This window comes from Lycorma delicatula, chromosome 9 (genome assembly GCF_047948215.1).
Source record: "Lycorma delicatula isolate Av1 chromosome 9, ASM4794821v1, whole genome shotgun sequence".
In the NCBI taxonomy this organism is placed as follows: Eukaryota; Metazoa; Arthropoda; class Insecta; order Hemiptera; family Fulgoridae; genus Lycorma; species Lycorma delicatula.
Window position 1 is genome coordinate 63,872,198 of NC_134463.1, and position 26,056 is coordinate 63,898,253.

Sequence of the window (26,056 nt, forward strand, 5' to 3'; positions counted from 1 at the left end):
TGCAAATGTAAAACGTTATTTTATCGATCATAAGAGAGAGCTGATATTGCGTGACAAGGAGTCATAGAAACTAGTAACCATGGAAACATAATAACAAACCACAACAAAACTTTATAGTATAACTGAAGTATTTAACAAATGAAAAAAAAAAAATATATATATATATACATATATATGAATATATATATATATTTCGTCTAGTTTTACAAAAATTATTAATAGCTTATAATATCAAATCAATTTAAATTCTTATTTCAATAAATAGTTAAAAATTCATTTTTTAAATATTATTTATTAATTTATTTTCTATAATTATTTAAATTTTAATAATTCAACTGATTGTATGATTTAAAAATTAATAAATAAATAATATAAAATAATTTTATTATATTTCTATTTCATACTGTAACATAATTTTCGATAGAACATCCTGGTCGTAGTTTTTAGAGTTCGATATCTTATGAAAGATTCTTTAAATTTCACTAGGAAGAAGCAATGTTTAAATAATTATACATTATAACTTTTAGTTAAATTTTCTTAGCCTAAACTGACAACAATTAAACAAGATTAAAAGAAGTAATTCCATTAATAAATATTAATGAACAACCAATTCATTAACTTAAAAAAAAATAATTAAATAAGGTTATTTTGTAGAGTTCATAGCAAGTTTAAAATTACAATTTATAATAACACGAAGTTGTAAACATAAATTTATAATATTCACAAGTTTGAAGTAATATTTTTTTTAAATTCACTTTGATCATAATCCATAATGCAGATTGAAAATAAAGTAATTATCCAATAACAACAATAATAATATTATAAAAACGACAAATCAAAAAGTAGAATGTGAAATTATTAAGAAAAAAGGAAATTTTTTTGACCTTGAGTTAAAGTTGAAGATTTACATATAAAGTTAAACTTATTTTAAAGTGAAGAGGATGAGTTTAGATGTATTTAAAATAGCCTTGTGAACGTGCCAGGGGGGCTATTTGGAACAGACAACATACCCCAGCAGTAGAGTCAGCCTCTGTCTGGGTGGGTCACAAATGTGACCCTCCTCACTTTAAAAAAGATAATAGACAAAAGAAAAAGAGATAGATAGATAAATAAAAGATTAAAAAAACATGAAAGAGAAAGTAAAACAAAATAGACAAAGAAGAATCCGACTAAAACTAATATTATTTTGTTCTTTTTTATTTTATACAATTTTTTCATTGCAATGCTTTTTTTAACAAAATTTCATATAAAAAAAATGCAATTAACATCACGTTACTGCAGTTTCTTTAAAAAAATTATAATATGAAAACTTAATCTAAATTTGGAATTAAAATTATGGAAAAATTACAATATTACTGAGGTTTATTATATTATAACAGAATGAGTAGATCATACAAAAAATTAAAATGATTTTTATTAATAAAAAGCAGGAATTTTCCAAATGACTAACTGTAATGTCAAAGAGAATAATTTATTTCGTCACTGAACAAATTTCCTTATGGAGCTCAATCATCTACTTCAGGGTGGATAAAACTTCTCTTATAGCTTGTGTGAACATGTTACTAATTTTCTTTAAATAACAATGACGAAGTCATCCGAAAGTGTACGAATATTGACGAAGGTAGAACAATTAAATTTTCGTTTCTTCCTGTCCACTGTTAACTCAAGTTTGTAAAAGAGAAACGGCATTAAATGGCTAATACCCACGCCTTTCCGCTCACAAAGCACGAAGTGGATTTCATAAATTTTCTACTGATTCTAGAAAGTTCTCTTCGTCTCTCAGCACCAAAATAAATAAAAATTTTTTATAATTAATTACTGATTATAATCTCTGTAAGGAAAAGTTGAGGGAAAAAATAGTTTAATTTTTTCTAGACAAACTTTGTAAAATAAGAGAAAATTTTATTACATCTTGATAAAAGGATTAACAGTGCATAAAGAATTGGGATTTCTTTTTTATAAAAAAACAATAAAAATCACATGTTAGCCTAATTAGTGAAAAAAAAATAAATAAATAAATTACGGATTTAACTATCAAGGTCAAGATAACTTGACCTTGATTAATATGGGTAATACCTTTCAAAAACCAATCCAATTAAAAAAAAAAAATGAAACCAATAAAAATATAAAATGAGATAAACTTAAAAGTAATTCATTCTAAAAAATCTATATAATAATCTATAATTTTTATTAAATTTTGTAAATCCCAGCTTTAAAATTTCACACATTTTTGGTTTTTTCCTTTTTTAAAGAAAGGAAATATGTTCCTTTGCAAAGAAAATTAATTTTTTCGTTCAGAAATTTAATTTCTTTAACGTACAGGTAAAACCATAATCAATTAACAATTAACATTTTAATTTAAACTCAATAATTTTAATTAAAAATAAATAAATCATGAATAATTCTATAAATATAAAAATAAAACTGACAAAAATAAATAAATGAAACATAACTGAAGTCAATGAAAGTGTAAGAGAATAAGGAAAACGCAATCATTATTTTTGAGTAACACTGAAGGTCATCAAAAAAAACAATACAGATATTATATATGTAAGAAACTGAATCGAATTCTCTAATAATAAAATTCAACAACCGCAAAGCATGTTCTTACATGATAATTCTTATTAGTTTATTAAATACTAGACAGACAGAAATATATGTGGATTATTATAAAATTAGGCAGCTAAAGAATTTTTATTTATAATTAATAAATATCGGACACCATATGAGTTCATTGCACGCCTATTAAATTACTTACATATACACATTTTTTTGCTGCACATCATTTAAACTTATTTCACTTGAAAGTGGGATACGATCCTCCAATTCTTTAATAAATTGGACAGTTACACGATTGCACTGTGGTGGTCACCACATTGCATCATATTTTTTTTTTTGTAGTATCCGTATCAGCATTTTATATTAGATTAAATATTAATTTTGTATGAGGTCCCTCAAGTAGATATGTGGTGAAAAATAAAACGTGTCGGTTCCGTAACCATGTATATATTGGTCGAATCCGACTTCATATAAATACATTTTTTTAATTTTCTTTTTTTAAATTTAAATATATTGATTTATTAATAATTTAACCGCTGTAAAATCTTTGAATTAAAATGAAAAATACATAAACTTTATTTCACTAATAACTTCTTATTTTTTTATTGAATTATTTATTGTAACATTTTTTTTTTACAATCTGATGTTAATTATTAATACATCAATATATATAGATAAAAAAAAAAAGTTTAAAAAAAGGAGCTGAAATCGGATTTCAACCGATGTGCCTTCCTCTTTGTAAGATCAAAAAATTTCATTAATTAAAAGTTTATTTGGTATTAAAAACCAATGAAAATAAGTACTACTTGTGATATATAGTTGAAAAGCTCTCCATGAGGATATATTACTGCAGTTAAAAAAGTCAAAATCCAATTTTTTGGGGATTTTGGGCTTTTTTGAACACTTTTGGTCCAATCGATTACAACCAAAAAAGAAAGTCCTAAATCCAAAATTTCAATATTCTACGGCTAATAGGTTTTGATTTATGCGACATAAATACGTACGTATATACGGGCGTCACGTTGAAATTAGTCAAAACAGATTCAGGGATGATCAAAATGGATATTTCCATTGAAATTTGAAAACCGAGATTTTTCGCGATCACAATACTTCCTTTACTTCGTACAAGCAAGTAAAAAATAAAATTACATTATTAAAAAAATACATTTCTTGAACAATAAGTTAATATTTTTCAAATAAATATATTCCTCCTGAATTTAAATTTTAAGTAATAATGATATAATCGAAATTATCGGAAACGTAATTATATATATTTATTCAAATAAAAATTATGTACCTTAAATTACCTTATTTTATTTTGTTAGGCAAAACAAAGTGTTTTTCGAGATTTTCCGACATCTCTGATCGAAAAAAAGAAGTATACTAGCAAAAAATATAAAACCAGAACAAAAGATGAAACAAATTATTGCTAACAAACCTTTTATAAACTAATGTTAGACAAAAAAAATAAAAATAAACCAAGATCAACGTATAAAAAGTTACATAGAAGTATAATGTTTATTTTAGGATTCAAAGATGGATTTCTCACTTTTAAAACTACACAATGTATTATCGTATAACTCCATAAATACCATAGAAGATAAAAGATCGACTTCAACAGTAAGAGATAAGTTAACAAAATGCCTTGCGTGCCTTACACCTTTATTATATACTAGTTCAATAGACAAACTAGGACTGAAGAAAACAAGACCATTTACTATTGTAGATTTTACCACCAACGAAAATCCATTCACCAACAGTGCACTATATTTCACTACTGAATTAATATATATTTACCTTTTAATTTTTTTTTTTAATTTTAATTTATGTATTATTACATCCTAATGGTTTTTTTTAATAATTATTTCATTTATATATTCCAGTGTTTGTTTTGTTTTAGTTTTCACCACACCCTTTCATTAGAAAATTAAGTAATTATATATACATTAGTAATGTGTGACCCAACAACCTACATTTTTTCACATGAAAGTATTTTATAACTATGAAATCATAAAGGATAAATAATAATGTTTATAAATAAAGTTTATTTACTTTTCAATAACTAATATTCGTCTAACAAAAGAAAATATCTAGGTTTGAAATGTTATAATTTATTACTAAAACATTTAATGTAGATACCACACGACTTCCTTGTACGCCTATTAAATTACATATATATTTATATTTTTTTCCATAGTTTTTTTTTTTTGTTATTATTGAATTATTATTTACTGTAATTTTTTTTTAGTAACACAAGGTAATAAATATAAATTAATCAATATATTTAAACTAAAAAAAAGTGCGCCTTCTCCTTGTAAGATCCAAATATTTCATTAATTTTAATGGACTATAGCTCTGGAACCAATGAAAATAAGTACCACTTATGATATATCGTTGAAAAGCTCTCAATGAGGGGTTATTATTGCATTTAAGAAAAAGTCCAATATAAAAATTTTTTGAATGTTGAACTTTTTTGGACAATTTTGGTCCAGTCGATTGCAATCGAAAGGGGAGGTGCAAAACTAGATGTTACAACAGTCCTAAATAAAAAATTTCAAAATTCTACGGCTAATCGATTTTGAGTTATGTGAAACATGCGTACAGACGTCACCCCGACACTAGTCAAAATGGATTCAGGGATGGTCAGAATGTATATTACCGTTGAAATCTGAAAACCGAAATTTTTCGAGATTACAATATTTCCTTTACAAAAAAAAATCTTGCTACAAACAAAATTAAATCTTTTTATTTATTATTTTAAAGAAACCTTTTTTTTAAAGAGAGAATGCTTCACTTTTATGCCTTTATTATACATATAAATTATATGTATACGTATAAATTCAATACAGTTTCGATAAAATAATTCCAAAAAGTGTAATTAATGTATAATAAAATATAAATTTTTATCTTTACATTGGTAAAATTTCACATTATTTATGATTCGAAATGTTTCGAATAATGATTAATTAATCCATTTATAATTGGATTGATGATAGAAAATCAGTTCTTAATAATAATAAACTCTTGTGCAATTCTGCACAAGAAGATAGACTTTTCGTTTCTGATGTTTTCGTTTCGCACTAATTTTCAGAGTAAAACGTACTACATACGTTCCATTAAACAGTAGACCCTACACAAAAACATCAAGGATCATCTCATTCACCACTGTGACTCACTGTATAAGGGGGTATAAAAAAATACTCCGCTACACAAGTCAACGTAACCTCAAATTTCTTCGACTTTAAATTGAGTGTAATTCAAGAACGATTCAATCAATCTTCATCAAAAACTTTAGATATACTACTACAGCGTATATAGATTTTAAAGAAACTGATCAAGTTGTTTTGAAAATTTTTTAGCGAAAAAATGTTAAAAATAGGTCTAACAAATATATAAGAAAATTCCGTTTTAAATAAATGATGCTTTCGTACTTCTCATTATATTAAAACGTAAAGAAAATTCATTATCACTTCCCCCCACTTCCACCATGCAACAGAAAATGATACCATCCTTTCCTTCGAAAAAAAAACATCATGGAATGGTTTTTTTTTATTTAATGAGATTTGCGGGACATGGACTGCTATGAAGATCCTTTAGCTCGAATGGAAATCTGTAGCGTATGTAAAATGCCATGCCTAACGGTGATTCGAACCCAGGACCTCCGGGTGAAAGGCGAAGACCTTACCAGTTGCGCCATGGAATGGGTTTAAAATTTATTTTTTTACAAAATTATGAATACTGTATCAACAGTTTTCTTTCATCACTAAAACATTTATTATTTTTTGCAACCAAAAAATTATCAAGATAAAATCATTAAAAAAATAAAATAAATTCATCCGTTTTTCCACACAATAGATTCAATCAAAATTATTTACTAAAAAATAAAATAAAAAATGAGAATTCATCGAATTGAGTATGAAAATCACCTTCGACGACTCAAAAAATTAGCTCACAGTATTTGTTAATTAATTTCCTGATTTTAAAATCAATTATATTCAAATTAGAGCTGAAATTTTTTTGTTTGATGATCTTGCCACATATGCTTGAATCTTGTCAGTGGGATAAGGATATGGATTTTGAAACGCATGAAAAATGTCATGTCTGACCGGGATTCGAACCCGGTATCTCTTGATTTAAGACCGAAATGATGCCACTCCGACAAGTAGATCGCCAAGGAATTAACTGTTTAATCAACTAACATAAATGCAATGAAAAAATTAAAAATTAATTATAGTAATGAAACATTAATATATTAGCATACTAACATAATTATTATATTTCAATACTCAATTGAAAAAGAAAATGTACAGAAAAAATATTTTATTCATATTAAACAATTTATTTTTCTTTTTAAATGCAAAATTATTATTATTTTCAAATTTTACCATTTTTCATAAAAATTTCATAAAAAAGTAGAGCAAAACTTCTTTCAAAATATTTCAGTATTTTTTTTTTGTAATTGCATCAATTAACTGTGCGAAAGAATATATAAAATTTCCAGCACACCGAAAAGGGTTTTATTTTTTGGCAAGAGTAGATGACAAGGAAATGATATGTGGAAGATTTTTAAAAGAACAGTTTCTTTAGTAGACCTAGCCCCGGCGTGATAAAATACAGGAATAAATAAAATAAAAACAAAACAAAAAACTAAATTGTCAAATAAAATTCTTTAAAAATGTAACTTCTTTTTTTCAATTTTCTATAATGTTTATTCTTGTATGTAAATAATATGTTTATTATACTCGTAGGCATATTAAAACAGCTTATCACAGTATTTATTAATTTAAAAATAACGATACTAAACAATTGTACTTCATGTTATAGCATTTCTGTAAGATAATTACAAGGAATCCCCTTCAAAAAATAATATATACAAACTGCATCACATAAAAAAGTTAGTACAATAGAAAATGTAAAAAAAGGACAAGTACTTAATTAGAGATTAAGCTGTTAGTAAAACAATACATTTTTTTACATTTTAACGATTGTTAACATTTTTTTTTCAAAATTATCTATATATTTAAAAAATATATAACTAATTTAATAATGTATGATATTAAATAGATACGTCACGCATTATTTAATTGTACTATTTTTACGTTAATTAAACATTTTTTTAAATAAATATAATTTTAATTTATTTTTATAATAGTTTCCACTTACTAATCTTTAATAGAATGTTCGAGCGCTTTCGTATTACTAATTCATCCTCAGGAACATTGATGTGTTATAATTATAATTTAAAATTCAAGTTATTATAATTAATGATATGTGCTAAGTGAAGTAAATTTTAATTATTTTCCATATATTATATTATAATGTAAATTAAATATTATTTATACATATCATAGTATATATATCTATATATATATATATATATATATATATATATATGTAAAATAAATAAAACCTTTTGCCCTAATTACAATTCACAGATAGATAAAAAAGCAATACAAATAGATTTCTGTTAAAAAAAAATTTTAATTGCCATGAACAGAAGTTAATTTATATTTAGATGACAGCGAATGTCTACTATCTAAAAAAGCTGACAACACAATTGTAGGACTTTGAAGTTGAGTTGAAGTCCTACAATTGTGGGTTGTTTCTGATGCACAGCTTATAAACACAACTTAATTAAAAATATTTATCATTTTATTTAAATATAAAATTCTTTCGTTTATTTAATTCTAACTAAAGCGCGCGCGCATACCGTATTTAAATCAGTGGATGTGGTGGTACAAGCGACGACGGTCGCCACTAAACTAATGTGATTTCACAACTTATATAAACAAATTTCGCTTGTACGGTCGGCAAACTGATGTAACCCTGAGGCTTAACGCACCAGTTACCGAGTCAACGGGACGATCGAGTCCCGGACCCAGCCTGACTGTGTTAAATGACTTTTTATACTTTAAATATTATCCATTTATTTCATTTCTACGCTCACCTGTGACGTTACAACATAGCAGAAATTTAGAGAAAAAGTTTAGGTGCGATTTCGCAAAAGTTTTTTTTTTTGCTAATATTATTTTTTAATTGTTAACAAATGTGTCTAAAAAAAGTATGACCTTAATTAGATGAAATCTCAAGATACTGAGGGTGATCTTGCTTTACAGCATCACCTCCTTGATCTTTTACGTTGAAAATTTAATAGCATCAATGCCCCATAAACAGAAGTAATCTGACAAAATTTTATTAAAATCGGTCCAGTAGTTCTACAGATATAAGATGATTTAGAGGCCAACACCGAAAACACACACACGTACATACAAACATTAACACCCGGAAAATTTCCATTTGGTTTTTTGGGTTCCTTAGGTGTCAAAATGTCAAGATCCAGTGAAAACCTCATATGTCCAAATTGGACCGATTACAGTACTTTCCCTTCTAGAGCTATAGCTCTTCTATAGCGCTATCTAGACGGGAAAGTAAAAATATAGGACAAAAGATCTATTTCATATATCTCGTAAACACTGCTAAACAAAAAAAAAAAAAATTTCTGGTTTTTCCTCCACTGACAACGTATCATTTTTAACACAGTTAAAAAACGGATAAACGTTTTCATCTTTTAGAAAAAATTTACAAAAATCAATATTACTACTCGTCAAAGTTTAAAAAGCCAAAAACAGATTCTTTTTCGTTTTATCTAAAGTGTTTGAAGACGTATTGGCACTGTCAGCCCCAGCAACATATCGCAAGCTATGAATCTATTGAGCTTTCTAAATCTTAACGAATAATAACAATTTTAAGTAAATATTAAAGTAAAGAAATACTTATAAATCACTTTAATTTCTATAATATTAAAATGATTAAACATTTTATTTAAAATAATTCTTCGCTAAAATTATTTCTCTAATAATATGCATGCCTCCAATCAAAATAATCGTACAAATATATCTTTCAACCCTTTTTTATAAAAATTATAATATAAATAAATAAATTTCAAGTATAAAAGTTAAAAAATTATAAATTAGAGAAGTTATAAAATAAATAATCTTTAGCGGTGGGTACGGTTCGGTTTAAAAAAAAATTAACTTGAGTTCCATTCACAAATACTGATTAATGGTGTAAGCATAATACCATGAGGATTGAAGAATAGGGGTTGAAATGGATTATATCACCCCATAGGATAAAAAATCCCCATTTTTTATTTGACTACTGACTTCTTTCACTACCCTTTATATCATTATAATACTAAAAGAAACATTAAAAAATAAGTCGTAATTTAAAACGGTATTATTTTTATTATAAAGAAATTTTATACTGAATAATTGACACTTCTAATCACTTAATTTTATTTAATAAAATTATGAATGGAATATGAATGTTAATTGTTCTGTATAATAAAATTTAGTGGGAAATTAAGTTTACTGTAAATAGTTATAATTTTAAGAATAATACAAACTAAATAATTAAATAAAAACTGAGGCAATATTTAGCAATTGAAATCCTTACAACATTTTATTGAGTAAAAATAATTAAGTTAGTATACTCATATATGAAATACAAAGAGAAATCTAAAAATTAAATATTACAAATAGAAAAACTTTAATTTCAATATGTACATACAACTTTGTTTACTATTTTTACTTTTCGGATATCGTAAATTTCTTTTTAACAAATTTTTTAGTTAAATAAGAACCATTGTTAAAAGTTCAATCATTTTGAATACAATGAAACAAAAATCATCTTTAAATTATATCGTACTTCAAAGAACAAAAAAAAAAACAATGAAAAACTTGCAAATAAATTTTAAACACTTGTTCAAAATTTCAATACTATTATGATACAATTTGAAGTGAACTTTTTTTTTATTTTAAAGTAAAAAGTCAAAAAAATATAAGTAAGAGGATTAAACTACTCGCTGAATCCAATCTGAAGTACTACATAACAAATAGGCTAGGATCAGCGTATATATTACTCTACAAAGCAACCACGCATGCGTAAAAATTCTTTTGACATAGTTTCTGAAGCCAAAAACATGTTATGATCGCAGAATATATATTAATTCATTTGATTACAAGCTATCTATAGTTAAACTGTACTATAACTAATCGGTCGGCTGTCTAGTCAGGGGGCGGAGCCCCTTGAACTCCCGACGCACTCGTTATCCTCCTAGTTATGAGTAGTATAAATATTAAACAGTTTTACAGATATTCATTAAAGAGAAATGAATTTCACTCGTTTTTTTTCATTATATTTCTGATGTCATGGTGATAGAAATATAATGAAGTATTAACCATTTATTTCATTATATTTCCATCACCATGACATCAGACATATAATAATGGAATAAAAGGATTAATCTTCTTTTCTTTAATGAATATTTTAAATTCGAAATTTCATCTTCAAAAGGGCTACGGCCACGATCTACAGCTTCAAACCTTCCCTAGGATAACACGAATGTGTCCTGAAAATTTGAAAATAATCGGCCGAATGATTCTTGCGTGATGCTGTTGCAAACAAACAATCAAATTCACAGAGACAAACTTTTGTTTATATATGTGTATATTTTGATAAATAGTTTATAATTTTACACCTCTAGAATTTCAGGTTAGTCGCAAGCTATAAGTTTTATGTTATATGCAAGATAAGTTTGAAATATAACTAATCTACAGAATAAAACACTTCTTATACCTGTAACGGTTGATTTTAATAATTATAAAAGTTCAATGAGTAATGAATTATAACGAAATTTAACTAAATTTTCTTTTAACTTCTAAATACGAGATGTACGAGTATATATGTTTTAAAAAACTGTATAAAAATATTTTTTTTGGTTCACATTCCAGAAATCTAAAAATATCTAGTAGTAGAGCTTTCTTGATTCGCGGGTTTTAACGATTTTGTTTAATGAGTGTACCAATAAGCTTGTTACAGTTATGGATTCTATTAATTAGAACCCAGCAAAAAAAAAAAAAAAAAAAAAAAAAAATACGATGAACGGCAATAGAATCAAGTTATATTTATAGAGCATTTAAAACTATGCTTAGATCAAAGAGACAAAGCTATTTCATAGCTTAAAAATAATTTTAATTTGATTTATTATCAAGAGAAATATTAAATTATGTCGTAGCCATAATAACTAGAAACTCCTTCATGTTTGATATTTCTTAATTTTCTCTTATCAATTCGTGATTTATATAAAATGCAGGTAGAAATATCTAAATAAAATATAAAAATATTTAGAAAGGTTTAGAAAATATAAGTAACTAACTAAACTGGGTTATTCAAATAACATAAGAAAGTCATTGGATTTAAAATATGTAAAATTTTAATATTTCGAATAAAACACAAGCTTTAATTTTAAATATACATAGAATTTTATTTTTTTATTTTACTTTCCAAAGTAAAGTTTATAGGACAAACAATGTAACCTCTTTGTTACACAACACCATACAAACACACATGCGCATCCGAAAATCAAAACACAACATTATTTAAATTATAAATTAGTTATCTATATATCATAAATCAAAAGTTTCGTTTAATTTATATTAATACATTATCATTTCTCTCTGTTATCTGATAATAAAGAAGCATAGAGAGTTTAACTAAGACATATATAATTATTGTAGATTACATTACGGCATTCGACATGGTAAATCGATATTCATCAATATATTACAACGGCAAGGTATCCCAATACACCTTGTTAACATATTAAAAAATTTGTATAAGTATTCAAGTATATATATATATATATATATAGAGCTGGAGATAAAAGGAAAACTAGAAATAAACCATTGTTTGCGTCAGGGCTGTAGTGTTTCTCCTATACTATTTAACTTGAATATTGACGAAGTGGTTTAGAGATGGATTTCAAATTTAAATATGTATTGTCTGGACATGGAGATATCAAACAAAGCTATGACAGTATTATCTTTTGACGACTAACCACTATGTCCGATAGAAAGGATGGAACTCAAAAGTCTCTTTATGAATTGGCAAAAATGGCTAGAAAGTAAAATTTACATATTTCCCTAGATAAAACTAAAGTTGTGGCTTTTAGAGGATCGTAACCGGTAAGATCAAAGATCGCCTTGGAGAACAGAATTCTGGAACATGTATGTTTTAAGTTTCTTGGCTGCAACATAGCCAACGTAGGTGAAGTATATATAAATACGATGATTGAAAGCTTAAGTTAAACGACTGGCACCGTTAAAAGGACATTGAGGGATACGGTTCGAAAAAATACGTCAATAAAAGTTTATAAAATAATGGCAGTTCCTGATTTTTTGGTACGAACGAAACATGGAAGAAGACAACAGCACGGATGTCTAGATTGCAGGCTGCTGAAATGGGATTTATAAGGTCAGTAGCAGGATATACAAGAGCAGACCTGAAAGAAAAAATTGAAATAAGGAAGGAACTGAAGATTTATAATTAGAACGAAAAAGTTTAAGGATACCGGAAACAATGGGCGGATCACTTAGGACGAATGGACACGTCGCAGTTGCCGAGAAGAGTCTTCGATTACAAGTAAAGCGAACGGCGAATTTTGGAATGACCCAAGAAGAGATGGTAGGAGCAATTACTTCTAAACCCGTACAATTATTTAACAAGTGATATTTATGTACTGTAAACGTAATAAGCGTTAGTTCTATAAATAATTGCTATGAACGGATTTTGTTTACATTTTATTTATAGGTAATATATTTGGTTGATTAGGGATTAGATTAGGTGACTAGATGGAATTTGATTACAAGCTAAGCGGACAGCAAAATCTGGGATGACACAGAGATGGTAGGAACAATTACTTAAGCACATGAAGATGAGAAGAATTACTATTTTAAACAGGTTTTATTATCATTTTTTCCAGACATGTTGCTGTTGAATGTTACTGTGACTAGATGTAAAAATCATGATTTCTTTATTCATAATGTAAATCAATTTTCATTAACGAATACAATTATGATAATTTAAAATGTATTTAAAATGATATTATAGAATATTAAATATTATACAGAAGAAGCTACAATAAATTATATTAAGTTATGAAGATTTATTTGGATATTCTGAAAATTAGAATATAAATTAGATAGATATTAAACTTAAAAAATAAAAATAAATAAATTTTTCATTTAAAATGCCATCTTACAAATATAATTTCAATTTAGTTCTATTTATTTATTAAAATTAAGAAATCGTCATCAGATATAATTTTAAAACTCAAAGTAATATTTTAAAATTAATAGTAATTAAAAAAGGAGATTTATGCGGTATAAATAAAGAATCAGTGAATATCAAATAACTATCGATTACAACAAAAATATTTTGGCTTTGCATTTCTTTTAAAAATTAATTATTATTCGAAAAATTGATAAAGAAAAATAAATCGGCTAAAATAAAAATGTAAATGTAAAAATTGACCTAACATAAATCTTAAAAAAGAAAAAGAAAATAAACTTTCATTACACTCAACGACAGAGATATACAAGAAAAAAACGTTGTTCAAAATCTTAAATCTCAAAAAGTTCTTCACAGATTGCTTTGAAAATTTTACACAACGTTGCATTCGAATATGTACATGTTTTTATATACCTACTATTAACCGTGACAGGTAAAAACATGATTTTTAAAAACAGCGCTATTTGTTGGACGTAAAAACAATACACGCCATACTAAATATTTTACGATTCCGTTTCAATGTTTCCGATATGTGTGTCTGCTATAGACTAAAAAACTACCGGACCGATTTACGCGCGGGGAAAAAGGAAATGAAAAGGGGAAATGAGGAAAGGGAAGGGGAAAGAGCAATGGGTGAGTGAAAGGGGAAGGGAATATGGTAAAAAGGAAAGGAAATGGGGGAAAATGAAAAAGGGTAAAAGGGAAAGGTTAAATTTTGTGAAGTTCCGTAATGTTCATTTTGTTAATGATTTATCAACTTTCAATTGTGTTCATTTAATCTATATATATATATATATATATATATATATACACACTCAAATCTAGCAATAGCCTTGCCGGTTCTGCTAATAAAAAATAATAATGGAAGTTCGATTTATGCTTAGATTACTTGTTAATCATACTAATCGTTATTTCTTAATCATATTTATTATAAGATATACGTAATCGCAAATAAATCTTTATACGTGTATAAACATACGCTATTATGTTTTAAATTGAAAAAAAGTTTAGCGAATTTCCAAAGAATTTGAAAATCGCTACTGCGCCTGATTATATTTATATACGAATGTATGTATAAGTTTTTTTCGTCCGCTCTACAGCTCTACGTTTTCAAAGTTAATTAAAACTGAAAATACGTCCGAAGTAAACTGTAAAATATACTTCTACCTTTTAATATGTTAAAAGTAACTTTACGTAAAAAAATAATTTACGAAAATGACATTAAAACTAATCAAAATAGGTAAAAATTAAATAATAGATATACCACAATTTTAAAAATTTATTTTAGTTCACTTTTATTGAAAAATTATAAATTTATTATAAAATACATAAAACCAGCTTTTCATAAAGAAATACATCTATATAAGCCTAATACTACAACGATTAGACGCAGTAAAAAGTTTACTTAAAATCAAAAATTGCGTTTTATTTTCATACGTAAATCGTATCATATTTTTCATGTGTCAGCTCTGATATCTTCTTTTTTTTAGCAATTTTCTATATAAAAATGAACTAAATTTTAACGAGAAAACCCGTATTAAATAAAATTAATAATATGTATTTTTTTATAAAAAGTCAATAAAGAAAATTAAAAAAATCAAGAGATAGTTAGTAGAACAAAGAGCAAAACAACTTGTAGATATAGACAAACAAAATTAAATAAAAATAATACCACTAGATTTGGCAATAGTAACTGCAGACTTTTTTTTTATTGACTATTTATTTGTTTATTGATTTTTATTTGTTAATATTTTCTTTTTATGGACTATGAAGTGTTGCTTACTGATAACTTTTATTATAAATTGACTTTATTATAGAAGTCCTTAAGAATCCCTTATCAAACGATTTTTCTTATGGTTCCACTTATGGAGCCGATTGCAAGTATACTAGTTGTAGAAAAAAAATTTATAACCTCATTTAAATATTGAATTATATGTAATTTTCAAAATTTTTCCAGATGATATTTTTTTCTTTGTCAAAAACAGTTTTTAATAATTGTTTAGATGTTTTAGAGAAAAATTTTACAACTAAGGTTTCGTTTTTTCTTAGAGAAAAAATATTTGAAAATGAATAGACCGGATCGTAAATGGCAATTAAAAAGCACCGGAAGTGAACGTAAATGGCAATTAAAAATAATGTGTTTACACATTAACTTTATTAACAACTTTCTATCTAATTATTTGAATTTTAATCTCAATTTACTTGGTTTAATTCTCATTTAATAATTTTTATGTGATAAGAACACAGTTTATTATTAGTTTTTTTTTCATATGAGTATCGAAAAAAAAACTAAAAAAGAGAATTAACTAAAATCCTTTTTCCGCATAATTTTATCCAAAACATATATATAACTCCTGCTGTTGTTAAAAAATAGTCTGTCAATTTTCTAATGTTATCGTATAAGATTGATAATAGAAGATCAAAGTATAAAATATTGCATAAAAAGTTTTATTTGATGAATAAATTTTACTTTCGGAATAAAATTTACGTTTTTTTTATTTTAGAAGTTACAACAATAATTTAAACTCGGTTGTAATAAGTACTTTTCTAGTCAAGCATTCTTCAAGTCATTTAAAAAACCCATTCATTATAATAAATAATAAATCACTTATTAAACAGCATTATTTATATATATAATTATAAATAATAATTTGTAGATAACATAAATAATAGCATCATCAGTATGTAATATCATTTTTCAAATGTATTAATAAATTGTCGTATATTTAAAATAAATATGAACTGTCTAATTAAAATTAAAGAAAAAATATTACTTGAATTAAGGTAATATTTTCAAAAATGTTAATGGATCTACATCGATATTAATATGTAATAATTAATTTTATTAGATTTGTAATTAAAGCGTATTATATAAATAAATTGATTATGCAACAGTGTTAAAACGTAATGCAACTAACTAGTAATTATAATTAAAAAAAAAAGAAGAAACTTACTCATTGCTAGAAGAGAAATAATTTAAAGAATTTGATAATACTCCTAAACAAAGATTTACTAATAGACATTTCTAATTAAAAACAAAAAAAAGGTCGGTTATTAATATATTTCGAACGAAATAAACAAGAAAAAATAAATACTGAATATTGACAATAACAAACCACGTGCTCGTAATACAACTTATTACACAACAATACACAACCTAAACCGATGACAATCGCGTACGAACTGGAGTTGAATATTATGTGGAAGCAAGATAGGTGGGGATAGCACACGCCAAAGACGAATAAGTGGGGGTTGTTTTAGTACTATGGAGGGGGTTCGTAATGGGTCTTATTTGGAATAAACAAATCCCCTTTCACAATTCTTTTACTCTGATAAGGAGTGGTAAAGAGAAAAGAAAGAGAATTCTTTCTTTATATAAATATAAAGAAAAAAATAGAATGAACGAAGGAAGAAAATTTTCTTATAAGGAGATCTTTCATATAACATTTTGTAGTGTATAATTTTCTTTGATTGTTATAATTTATTTTTATTATTATCTATATAATTTTTAAAAACGATCAAAAATAAGAATGCCTACTTCTGTTTATTAGAAGTATTTATTATTTTAGAAGTATTTATTTATTTTTTTATTAGATTATTTAAAAAAAAAACCCTTTAAAGGAAAATATAATACATAAAAGAAAGTAACATTGCATGCTATTTTACTGGTTGTAATATTTAATGCTGATAATTAAAAAAAAAATCAATGCGTAACCCGGTAAAACGGGATTAAATTTAAAACCATAAATAATCAAACTGTTATATTTTATAAATATAAAAGCAGGCCTATAGGTATCCTTAATCAAGACGTTAATAATGACGTAACATCAAACCATTTACACTAAGACAACAGGAACTAAATAAATAAGATAAATAACATGAACCACTTCCGAGAAGAGATTATAAGCAAAAGGAATAGATAAGCATCAACTGAAAATAGAATATTAAAACTGGAAAAGCATAGATTTATCACCAAAGACACGTGCAATAAGAAGCTATCCAAAATAGTAAAATTAAGACATTATACAACTGCAGTAAAACCAGAAATCCTATACGTCACCAAAATATTACACCTAACCACCCACGAGAAAATGCTCAAGATTGAAAGAATCTTATTAATGAAAATCGACGATCCAAGGGTAACAGACTGAAATCTACCTAAATTAAAAACAGTGATAAGGGAGAAGTTAAATTTATTGGGGATATGATCAGGAAGGACCACAACAAATTAAATAGACAAATTTTTTGACAAGCTGTGGAACATGAAAAACAAATTAAACTATCTCAGACAGATGGAAAAGCACCTCCAAAGGATAGGCTTGAAAGAAGAGGACTGATCCCCTAGGGGAAGACAGCCTCCAACCACCCTCTCCGTACCTAGCCCTGATGGGCTTTACCGAAGATCATCTTAAAAACCTCGGAATATGACATCTCTCAGTCGCCTCGGCCCAGGATGCCACCGATACGTATGCCACAAGCGAAATTCTCATTGGTGTAATGATTACTAAAAATAACAATACACATCTTTAGTCTCAAGCGAGATTGAAAACTATAGTCATCGAAGGAACTGAATCACCTACCTACCAGAAAGGTAAAGTGAGTTCAAATGCGACATAAAGCGGAAAAACACGAAAATAGGACTAATAACAAAACAAATAAAACCGATATAACACTAACAAAACAAAAACAACATTAACAAGAAATCGTAAGAAAACAAAGTACGCAGAAACAACCAAGCAGCATCCTAGATTCCCTCAGTAATCCGTTCCTTACCCAAACAGTGCAGAAATTCTGCGACCACTGACCATTCAGCCCGGTCCTTCCGGCTTTGACTGATGTCAAGCGTTTCTCTGACGGTGTCCAGTCGACAAATTACTGCGGTCCTGCACCTTACACTACGGGCACAGACCCGAATCCAGCAGGCCGAACCCAACCAGTCTACCCCTGAAGGCCACGTGACCGGTAAAAAACTGAGTTACGTACTTGTTAGGGGAAATCTATGAGGCGCCCCGCTAGCTTCTAATGTCTGGGAAGAGATCACGCGCATAACGCCCATCAATAGTCTCATCCCAGCTAGCCTGCCATATGTCATAATCATCTTGCTCGATTTCCCGAATCTTTTCGAAAGTCAACTCACCCAAGTTCCTAACAACATACCGCTCCTGTTTCTCAACCGATTTCACTCTCGCAATCACAAAGACCACCTCGCGAGAAACTGTCCGGTAACTACCCGTTACCGTCAACAATAATAATCGTTGGGTCCTCAATAATATATATCTATAACTATGGAATGTCATCCTATCCGCCCAAACTGGTCGTATACAACACAATTGTTTTGCATACGACCTTGTAGGATGATTAGGATTCTAAAATTGAGACCTCAATCCGGATTGACCACATGTCAGCCCGATACTTACACCCGAGGGTGTATAATTTTCAATTAATATTAAATAATCAGATGTTTCACCAAATTTATTACATATACACATATGTAATAATTCTCATTAAATTAAATATGCACATTTTTAAAAGTATGTAAAATTTTATTTCACTAATAACTTCTGATTTTGTGATTTTTTTTTTGTTATTGAATAATTATTTATTGTAATTTTTTTTACAATCACGGTTTATAAATAAATCAATATATTTAAATTTAAAAAAAATAAAAGAAGTAAATTTAAAAAAAAAAGTTAAAAAAAAGGAGATGAAGACTGATTCGAACCGATGTCTTTCCTTGTAAGATCCAAATATTTTATTAATTAAAATTTTATTTGGCTATAACTCTGGAACCAATGAAAATAAGTACCACTTATGATATATCGTTGAAAAGCTCTCAATGAGAGCTTATTATTGCAGTTTAGAAAACGTATAAAATCCAGATTTTTTGAATTTTGGGCTCAAAAGTGTCCAACTTTTGATCCAGCAATCGTAAGGGGAAGTGCACAACTAGATGTTACAGCAGTCCTAAATAAAAAATGTCAACTTTCTACGGCTAATTGTTTTTGGTTTATATGAGACACATACATACAAACATACATATGTACGTAGGTACATACAGACGTCATGCCGAATCTAATCAAAATGAATTCAGGAATGTTCAAAATGGATATTTCCGTTGAAATCTGGAAACCAAATTTTTTTGTGATTACAATACTTCCTTGTACTCGTACAAGGAAGTAAAAAGGAATTACAAGATTGATTCATTATCGAATGTACTTAACAAACTAAATATTCATTGATCGAACCAATCGAGGTCCTATTTTAACTCGATTTCGTGAATTTGTCAATTTATAACGCACTAACGATCAAACGTGTTCTCCGATTTTTATTAAATTTTACAGTAAGGTTTCTTTTGAAGCAGAACGATATGTGTGCAACGATTTTTCTTTTTTTTTTAAATGACAGTTTATATGATGAAGCGTGATGAAATAATACAGTGGAAGAGGAAATTTTCGCTGCCGAGTCACCAGTTCATCTTCTCCATTTTTTATGCGACTTATTCGTGACGTCACTCACCATTTCTAATCAGTCTTGTTTTGGCTACGCATTAGATCACGTTATTAACCATCATTAACCCTAACGTTTATCTCTTGAGATTGTTCTCCTAGTATTATACAACACCGTTCCTTTATTAGTACACTATAAAATAGTTATTTTTACTTTGGTTTTCGATAATTTTATTTGTTATTTATAACTATATAAGTCAATTTCTAGAAATACTAATTACGTCATTACTGATACAGTATGATTATTATGCATAGACTAAAATCAAATATGATCAAACATTTTGTTTTTCTTTTAATTTTCGTTTTACTGATTTAAAATTTAATTGTAGAGTTCACTTTATTAAAATCAGTACTAAAGGTGATAGAAATATTAGTAATAATATTATTGAATCTATTTAAAGGAAAAAGGTTATAATTAATTATACAGAGTGCTTGTTTTAAAACGTAGCCCAAAATAAGCAACCCAATTTAAAGAAAAATAATATGCTATATTTAATGAGATAGGTAATAAATATTATTTGTGCAAAACAATACTGAGGTAAAATTTTTATATCAAATCTTGAAAGTTCCACCATTTTTATCAATGCAACCTTTACTCTCTTTGTCATATTCCGTGCAACCTTACGAAGTTTACTTCTTTTAGTTTCTCGTAATTGTTGAATTACGTTGGCTTTCAGTTCTTCATTGATTTGTGGATTATTTTTGAATACGCAACCTTTAAGACATCGCCAGAGAAAAATCTGCAGGAGAAAGATCACGTGACCTAGCTGGCCCTAAGCCAGTCTTTCACCAAAGAAATTTCTTAAAAGGTCCATTGTTACTCTTGCCGTGTGACATGTGACACCATCTTGTTGAAATCACTAATCTCTCTCATTTAGTTCAAAATTTGCAATAAATTTCGTTACAGTATTTTAGTAGAGGTCTACATTAAGAGGGCCGAAGAACCTTATCTGTGTTGAGTCGGTTAATGACCTTACACGCGGTCCCATGGGCGCCAAAAAACGTAAGACTATCATGATATCAGTAACATCCATTCTGCTGTACGCAGCCCCGGTCTGGGGAGCTACATAAACGTTAAAAGAAATCTGCTACGATTAAAGAGAGTACACTGAAAATCCCTGTTAGGTGTAATTGCCTCATACAGGATCACATCTTACGAGGCCGTATGCGTACTCGCGGGAGTCTCTCCCATCGATCTTTTGGTGAAAGAATGAATCGGAAGATACGGTGGTGGGAATAAAGCCTGGTTGTGTTAAAGCTTAAATGTGGGTCTGGCTCTGGGAGGCAAGGAAACAAAAAGATCTGCATTCAAATAAAATGGGGCCAATTATTCTTTGCCGGGAAATTTCACACCACACATCAATTTTCTGTGGGTATAGAGGTCGTGAATGGATGATGTGAGGATTGTAGGAGCTCCTGTAACGATCGTTTCTCATTATTATAATGGGAATTATTATTATTGGTTATTAACGTAACTTAACACTTAAATGAAACCAAGCCTCATCTGTAAAATATTCATTATCCAAAACTTTAATGCTCTTCCGAACAAACTGATAAAATCATTGGCAGTACTGAAGCCTAGCAGCATAATCAACCGGGTGTAATTCATGTGATACATGAATTCGGTATGGCTTTAAGTAACTGGGAAACTTTAAAGCCACTATACAGATATATTCCATTTTGTTGCGCAAATTTTTGTAAAGATTTGTTAGGTGAGTTCAAAAAGCTTACCGTAACACCTTCCAATGTTTCGGCATTAAATACTGAACGTTTCCGGCTATATCTCTGATTGCAAACAGAATCTGTCCCTCAATATTATTTTATTAAACAATGAATTGAAGATTTATTTGGTACTATATTCTTACCCCGGAATTGTAATTGAAAAGCTTATTTGCACAAAACAAAAGCTTTATTAAATAGTTTTTCACAATAAAAATCCTTTTTTCTGTGTTCAAAACCATTTCTTCTTATAAAAAAACACAGATAACCAAAAATAACTAACTGTTCACAAAAAAGAAATAGAAAATTATATCAGATAATTATAAAACAACAATAATAGGTAGTGCTGCCAACCTCTTCATTCGAAATTATTGTATTAACTTTTTTTTTAAATATTTCGCTTGGCTTGTATTTTAAAACAAATACTTCGTACAATCAAACATTTTTTCCATGAATTTTATTGGGAGGTAACATAATTAATAAATCTGTTAAGACGATTTGTAAAATTAGTAAGATTTTGGTTGCCTAATACACTCTGATTACTTCATTAAATAAATGAGATATGTGAAAGTTATTTATAAACTTTCCTTAAAATCAAGATCAAAAAATAGAATGTTTAAAACCTAAAACCTAAGTTACGTACCTAAATATGAAAATATAGCTATGATTTACTCGTATTTATACGAGTAAATAGATCCTTTCTATAAATCCGAACTAATTTTAAAAAAATATTTAAATAATATAATTTGAAAGAAAAACAGGGATTATAAAAATAAATAAGATACTATGTGTTAAGGCAGTAATTTCTGTGCTGCCAATCAACTCATTAGGGGCAAAGCTTGGATGCCTACCAAACATAACAGCAGGAAAAACACACCTTATAATGATACTATAATAACTCAAATTATTCATTTTATATACTCGTATATATATATATATATATATATATATATATATATATATATATATATATATATATATATATATATAAACCACAACATATAAAACTGATAAAATAAATTCCAATCTTAATTTCAATGGCGGTAAATTTGGTATTTACCTGTATATCTTAAGTTAACTTGTTATAGATATAAAAGTATTTCATAAAAAATAAATATATAATTAAAAAAACCATAACAGGAAGTTTTGGAATGTAAGGATAGATTCCTACCTGTAGTTAATAACATATAGAAGAAAGAGAGGGTAAAAGTAGGAAGAGAAAGAAAATTTCTTAAAGAAAGAGATGGAACCATAGTAATTAATATTAAGTAATAAAAATTTCTGAACACTTTCCATTCCATAGCTATTCGGTTATAACGATATTTACATACAAATCACTGAATTCACCTTGGAATCCTTATTCAATAATGATAATAATAACAACTTACAAGTCGGTAAAAAAATATAATAATAATAAAAAACATATATAAAACATCGATCGTAGTTCACAACCCTTCAGGTAATGTATAGCCTGAAGGCGCTAATTCTCTAAGGATGCTGATAGTCATAAATATGTGGTATGTTGTTACCCTTTGCTCTATTTCTCTGTATGTGTGTGTATGTTTGAGTAAGTATATATAGATGTGCACCGACTTAGTAACCTTCAACAAAAAAAAAATATTAGAAGAAAGGCTTCATCAGATCCATTAACGCGGGTACGTATTTATATTAAGCAATTGAATTTAATTGAACAATTAACTGACAGTAATTACAAAATTAATAAGAATGTAATTAAACATTTTTACCTTTGGGAAACTTATTTTACTTTCCTGGCGTTATGCTAAAAGAAGGAAGTTATGGTAATCAGTGAAAATATTGGCTACGGGTTATTTTTCATTTCTCGACGTTTCATATCTCAGGAACCCAAAAAAATGGGGGTAATTTTCACGTACCTGTAGCTTAATAATTTATGACTGGATATCCTATTTTGATGAAATTTGGCACTCGTGTATATGGGACATTTTATTGGTAAAACTTTGAGCTCAATATCTCCAGGAGAAAGAGTAGATAATTCTTTGGGGTCAATTTTCTCACAATTATTAAACATAACCCTACTTTATATTAATCTCAGTACATGCTTACATGATTATCTTACCAATTAAAGAAAAAAAATGTTGTTACCAAATTCTCGTCTTCCTCCAAAATGGAATAAAGCTATCTTTTATTTATTATATATTTTTAACAGATTTTTTTTATGTCTTCTTAAGCATAATAGTAGTGCAAGTGGCCCTAAAAAATACTTTGGTGGAAAATATTAGAGTTGGGGAGCCGATAAACTTTTAAAATTATCGACTTTATAATTTTTAAGACTTTTTTCGTTTATTTAATTTAAAAAAAAAAGGAATTTTAGGTAACATTTTATTGGTTGTATATTTTTCAGGAAATTTATTTTATTTCCTTCCATTTAACATAGTAAATTAAGAAAAATCAACAAATGTTTCTTGGGAGATGATTTTGAGGGTTTAGGGAGCAAAAAAAAATAAAGTAAAAAATATAGATTTTTTTATATTTTTTAAACTTTTTTCATGTAATTATTTTTCCAATATATAAGAATAAATAACCAATGCCAGAAAAGTACAACATATAAGTTTTTTTTTTTTTTATTATCATAGATAATAGCAATACTATGAAACTTTCAAACAAAATAAAAAACTGATACGCAAACAAAACTTGAACCGATAAAGGTAAATAGATAAGATTATTATTTTAATTTTTATGTTATAATTCAACTTTCTTGAATTACCTGAAGTTCCGTGCCCTTTTTAAGGAAGAGAAGATGCAAAAGATCTCTATATGGATATAGAGTATTTTTTAGTTTGATCTAAATAGTGCATTTAGGTTATTTAAAGTATTTAAGTTTTTCCACTAAGATATTTGGCAAAAGCAAAAAATCGTTCGGGATAATATTGAACTTTTTCTATTTGACTTTAAATGCCTTGATTGACGGAGTAAGGAGATAACGGTAAAATGTTCTCAGAGTCAACCTATTGAGGTTTGAGCTATTATCATTTAAAGACAATGATGGCCTTACCGTGCAAGACAAGCAAATCTGTAGCTTTAAATCTGCGAATTCCTCTTTAGCAAAACTTTAATCTCATTTAAGTTTGTCGGAACATGGCTTTTGTCTCATGTTATCATTTGGAAATTAGCGGTAAGTTTTAGGTTGGATAGAATCCACCAACTCGGCGAAGTTGATGTATCTCGAATGATTTAGCCGGAACCGAGTTATTGCACTTTGACAAAATTGGCTAAGGGAATGAAAGGCTGATCGACGTGACCTTGAAGATAATCCTTAGAAGTACAAAGCTGAAAGGCAAAGGGGTGACGGACAGCCCTCTGCTAGGCCGCCGTTCATCCACGCTTGCGAGGATGGGCGTCGGTGATGAGACTCGGGGACTCCTGACCCCCCGAGCCCGGAAGCACCTCTCGGGGCTGCGTAATGTTTAATTGATGGTCTAGTCCCGGGAGGGTAGTCTGGTGAGATAGGAAGTTTAGTCTGTAGGGCGCAGGCATACATATGCACTTTTAGTAACACCTTGCGCGGAACCTGTTAGCGAACCCGACACTCTGCCCGTAAATGGGGTTCCTCCGACTAATAGAAAAAAAAAAAAAAAAAGCTTAATTCATTCTGAATCCGAAGATGCATTGAAGAAACGAACGTTTATCTGGAACAGGTCCACTCCAGCAAACGTTTGTATCTTTAATACAATCTTAAGCATTTATCTTTAAGCAATCTTAAGCATATCAGTAAGTATGTTCCGGATTTCAACTTATAGTTGAAAAACGTCAATACGTTTGGGTAAACAAAGTTTAATCTTGTTTCACAGCTCATTGTGATATATGAAGAGGTAAAACTTCTGCCTAACAAGTTGACAACTGAAGCGTTTTACGTTAGGTTTGGGAATTTATTATGTTGAATTGATTACGATGTTTTCTGCTGGGAATAGCAGGTGATTGAAATAAATGGAAGGCAACTGACAAGGATGTTGAAATCTTAGTTTAACGAGAGGATCAGAATTTGATAAATTTCTTTAAGGATAAATCTTTCGTCGCTTGTCTTTCCAAATTATTTTACTGTCAATCCGTTAGAAAGCTTCAATAAGGGTGCAACAATGCTCTTTCATGACGTTTTTCGATTGCTA

General features: G+C 28.0%; 1 protein-coding gene across 2 annotated transcripts in view; it reads right to left on the minus strand.

Annotated features, from left to right (window-relative positions):
* LOC142329985 (protein rhomboid-like) overlaps positions 1-26,056 on the minus strand; it is a 295,664-nt gene that overhangs the window by 210,816 nt on the left and 58,792 nt on the right. Inside the window, exon 1 of one of the 2 annotated variants that reach the window (XM_075374979.1) lies at positions 16,644-16,837. The exons of the other annotated variant lie outside the window; for it this stretch is intronic. The gene's annotated coding sequence lies outside the window, so the exon portion shown is untranslated. Of the gene's footprint in view, positions 1-16,643; positions 16,838-26,056 lie in introns of those variants that run through there. 2 annotated transcript variants of the gene reach the window in all.